The sequence below is a fragment of the Gossypium raimondii genome, chromosome 6 (assembly GCF_025698545.1).
Source record: "Gossypium raimondii isolate GPD5lz chromosome 6, ASM2569854v1, whole genome shotgun sequence".
Classification (NCBI taxonomy): Eukaryota; Viridiplantae; Streptophyta; class Magnoliopsida; order Malvales; family Malvaceae; genus Gossypium; species Gossypium raimondii.
In genome coordinates this window covers 7,564,488-7,569,421 of record NC_068570.1, presented here as the reverse complement: position 1 = coordinate 7,569,421, position 4,934 = coordinate 7,564,488, and the positions used below count along the sequence as shown (strand labels likewise).

Here is a 4,934-nt window from a genome sequence, read left to right as displayed (position 1 = left end):
TCTACCCACCTAATCCAAGTATCCAACAAGTTTGCAAATAAATATCCCAATTGTGCATATGCACTTTCCTAGTATAACTGTTATGGCCCAACCAAAAGTTTCCAATGATCGGCCTAAAGAGAGATACAATTAGATTTCTCAATTAGTTAACTTTCCCCCAATTTTATCAATAATGGGTTGAAAGAATTCCATTTTCTTATTAAATAAGCTTTTACTTGGATTCTTAGGTATTTTCCTATGCCTCCAACAATGGCACACCTGTTTTTTTCTTAAATTACTAAAACGTAATTTGAGTGTTATACTCAAATCACATTCACCGATCCAAAGAGTTAACTAGACATTATTTTTTGTATATATATATGTAACTTTTTATTTATCTTTATTTTCTAGTTATTAACAAAATAAATGAAATTATATTTCCAAATATCTAAAAATCAAATAATTAAGAATAAATTGTTCAAAATTCAAGTAGAAGCCAAAGGGGAATATCCTATATTTTTTTAATTATTCTTTTACTAAAAAACTAAAAATGTTACTAGTATTGTATCTATTGCCAACTATATATTCTCATCTGTACTTATCCAACGGTCGGGAACTACCTACTTGGCCCAGTAGACGTGCACAAACCAACCTAGGGCTGGACTTGGGTGAGAGGAATAACAAAGTTCCAACTGTGTCCCGAGCCATGGCTTGTTTAACTTACAATGCTAAAATCAATGCTCCTCCTTCAATAAAGCTTTAAAAAATGAGGCAACAAGCAAAAATAAAATTTCTGAATAATATAAATGAGCTTTCAGGTCATGTCACTTGCAACTTCAAGGACTAGCTATAAAATCTTGAATTCTTACACATCCATCGGGGAGAAGGAACCTAAACCTATTTGCATTTTGTATCAAATATGTAGGAAGATGAACTGCTGAAGCTGAACGGGGGTTGGAATCCATCTTTTTAGTCAACCCTCGGAAGGTGTATTTTTCAGGAAGCATGTCGAAAAGATTGTCACCCCTGCAAATGATTCTTTGTATCCTAAGATAACTTAGATGGTTCGTGCTTTTCACTCTTTCAGCAAGGTTAAAACCAGTCATTTTAAATATGAAAATTTCAAGACTCTGAAAGCAATAGCTGCAATGCCATCTTGCATCAGAAAAGATTAGATCGATCTAGCGTGAGAGTCCAACAGTTATAGTGTTATAGATATGAACTGAGGCTCGCCAACTGCTATAATCCACAAGAAACTCAAAGGAATACATGTAATGCTTCAACTCAAGGTGCAACATGGGTGGCACTCCATCACACCATTGTAGCAATTTTAGAGTGTGTAGTCTTTGTTGAAAGTTGGCCAACCATGCAGCAGTGGCAGACAAGCCAAAAGTGAGAGCTAAAGTGGCGGACAATCCAAGTGCAAGCTAAGTGCAAGCCAAAGTGGGAGACAGTCTAACTGTGAACTGTCTCGAAACTTTTGATACAAGTCAACAAGTTGTCAACTTATTTAAAAAAGCTGTTAGATTATTTTTCTTTAATTTGATAGGTTAATGTAAACGATGCTGAAAAGATAAAAATCAGTCAATGAGTGATCTCATGTATCTAGACATGCCAACTTGTCAAGTTATAGTGATAAAGTTTTCCCATTTAAGTGTATACTTTGTATGTAAACATATGGATAAGAATAAAAAGAACAAGTAGTTAGTTTTGATTGTTAAATTTTGATCTGTCTGTTGGGGATCAACCTAATTAAGCAACAAACAAGTAAAAAAATAGCGGAAGAATTGAGAAATTAAACACACAAATTTAACGTGAAAAAATCTCTCCAAAGAGGATAAAAAAAACAATGGGTAAAGATAATTTTACTATCCATCTTCTCTTTCTTAGACAAAAAAAAACCAACAGTCTTGGCAGCTCATCTGTACTGATGTTATTAGAAGATCTCCATTGGATATCTCTGCATTGCAAAGTAATCTTTTCACAGCTCTCTATTCCCGTGATTCAAGAACAAATGGACTTTCATGTGAGCTAGGGGATGCAATTGGGCCAAGAAATGCACCATGGACTATCTTCTCTTCAGCACACCCCACCTGATATCAAGCAAGTCTAATTCAGGGCTAAACATGATGCTGTCAAATATACATCGTGGTTGCAAACGTATGGACCATCCATATAGGTGGCACAAGTGTTCCATTGAAACATTTTCAGGGTAATACTGTGGTAGGCGTATGAAGGGGGTAGGGGGTTTGTCCCAAAGTGGGAGGAAAAAGATACGATATCTTTTGGCGATCGGTTAACATGCCAATCACACAAACTGAAACAAGCATCAAGATGGTGAAAGGAACAAGCTTAGGCAGTGGCCTTCTGTTGGTAGGTGAAAGAGTCATTTTGCCATGCTTTAAAGTAGAGAGCTTACGACAGATAACAATTTCCATGCTCTGATAACTCAATTAGCAAAGAATCATGCATGGCTTTGACAAACTTAACCATCTGCAAGAAATTCACCAAAAAATTAGGTCTAAAAGTAAAATTTTAGCCAACTGCTCTTCATGAAAGTTAAGCATCAAACCAGTAGGAGAAATGAAGGCCTTTATGTCCTAGTCTTAACCAAATACAAAAACAGGAAAGAAAGAAATTAAGAAAAAACAGTATATTATGTCAAATCAATATTAATGTATGAATATAAAAAGTTAGCAAGGGCCAATCTTCCTGCTGAAATCAGTTTGTCGAAATCTAGCATTACATCTGTATCAGATTTGTGATGCAACCAAGATTCTAACAGTACTACATAGCAGAAAAGCTCAATTGACAGGCTCAGATCACTCTCCTGCTGAAGAGTCAAAGCGTGGTCTCTAGCTGCAGTAATAAGCCTGTTGACACCATTTTTTTTGATGAAACGGGGTCGACTTGGATTTTGAAAATGAAAACGGAAAAACGGGAGTTGCCACCAATCCTTTTTTGATAAGGTGTGATCGGATCACCTTAAAAAATGGTTGTTTTTAAAAAATATGTATGCATGTATAATTTTAAGTTATGAAAATAAGAAATGCATATAAATTATTTACATAATTGTATTTATTCCATTTATTATCATTGTTATTTGGTGTTTATTTATTTATTCATGTACACTTTTACTTTTCTAAATTGTTAGTTCTATTTATTTATTCGTTTGCTTTGTTTATGTAATCGCCTCGTCATTTCATTTTGCCTATTATATTATTGTTACCTTGTCGTCATTTCATTTTGCCTATTATATTTATTTATTCGTTATTGTTTTGTCATGCTTATTAATACCAAACATCAAAAGGAAGGTTTTTCTAAATAAGGCAATATTTCGCGTTTGGAAAATCGAGAAAACGTGCCCTAACGTGCTGGGTTTCGATTTCTCGTTCGACCAAATAGCCAAATATCCTTTTTAAACTTTTAAAATAAGGCAATATTTCGCGTTTGAAAAATCGAGAAAACGTGCCCTAACGTGCTGGGTTTCGATTTCTCGTTCGACCAAATAGCCAAATATCCTTTTTAAACTTTTAAAATAAGGCAATATTTCGCGTTTGGAAAATCAATGAAATGTACCCTAACGTGTTGGGTTTCGACTTCTCGTTTGACCAAATAGCCAAATATCCTTTTAAACTTTCGAAGTAAGGCAGTATTTGCGTTTGGAAATTTGAGAGAATGTGCCCTAACGTGCTGGGTCTCAATTTCTCGTTTGACCAAATAGCCAAATATCTTTTTAACTTTCAATCTATTATTCGAGTTTTTTTTAAGGATCGTATTTTTTTTAAAACTCTTCAAAGTTTTCAATCTTCGACATTAAGACATTAACTAATCAACTAGGTACCAATTTTTGGGCGTTACGAGGGTGCTAATCCTTCCTCGTACGTAACCGACTCCCGAACCCGTTTTTCTGAATTTCGTGGACCAAAATCGTTGTTTTAATAAAATTAAATCTTTTATTAAAAACAACCATTTTTCAAGGTGATCCGATCACACCTTATCAAAAAAGGATTGGTGGCGACTCCCGTTTTTCCGTTTTCATTTTCAAAATCCAAGTCGACCCCGTTTCATAAAAAAAATGGTGTCAACAGCTTGGCGACTCCACTTGGGACAAAACACGAGAGGCAAGCCACGAGTTGATTACTTTTTGTCTTTTCGTCGAAAATTAAAGATTTTGTTTAAATTTACGATCCTTTCATTGCATTTCATTCGTCTTGATTTTGGTTTTATCATTATGATTTGATTGCTGTGGTAGTTTAAGCTTGGTATACTGCTGCATTGCATTGCATGACCGTGGGTCACACCATTCTAAGTGGGAGTGAGAAACTACGCCTTCGTGAGGTTTTCACCTCCACATGGGATAGTGAATCGCTTCCGGGATACATCCGTACCCATGTCTTCGTGAGATTTTCATCTCCGTGCAGCCATAGGAAAATGTATTCCCCTGAACCGAACTCGGTCCGTATGAGCCTATAATGGGTGAGGATCGAGGAATCTGCTGGTTCGGGTACCTTTGCTTTAGAACCAAACCGCATATAATGAGCTTTAGGAGCCTACCCTAGGTAGGGCCACTTCAAACCCCTAGTGGTCACCCGAATAGGTGTTCTATTTATTCTTGCTTGTTTTTGCTTTGTACTAACCTGTTTCGTTTTGCTTTGGTTATGATTGCATTGCATTTTCATCATAAAAAAGGAGGTGTTGATTCGCGTTCAGTTGCTAAATAGAGAGCTTGTCATAAGAAAATGGGTTTCTTGATAAAGTGGAGACAATACGGTTGTCTGAATATGGTCTAAGAAAACGTGATAAGAGAAGAGTGATAGTCTGGTGAATGAGTACACGACTTTGCCTCGTTGCCTGAAGATTCAAGCTGACGAGGACTATTCAAGGGTCGCTAGTGCCAGCTTTCTTAATGAATCCAATAAGCATTACGAAGATGAATAAGCAACGAGCCGCGG

The 4,934-nt window shown here is 36.1% G+C and overlaps 1 pseudogene; it reads right to left on the bottom strand.

The window, feature by feature from the left end:
• Nucleotides 1-815: 815 nt before the first annotated feature.
• Nucleotides 816-2,838, bottom strand: LOC105771722 (uncharacterized; annotated as a pseudogene).
• Between the last annotated feature and the right edge of the window lie 2,096 nt (nt 2,839-4,934).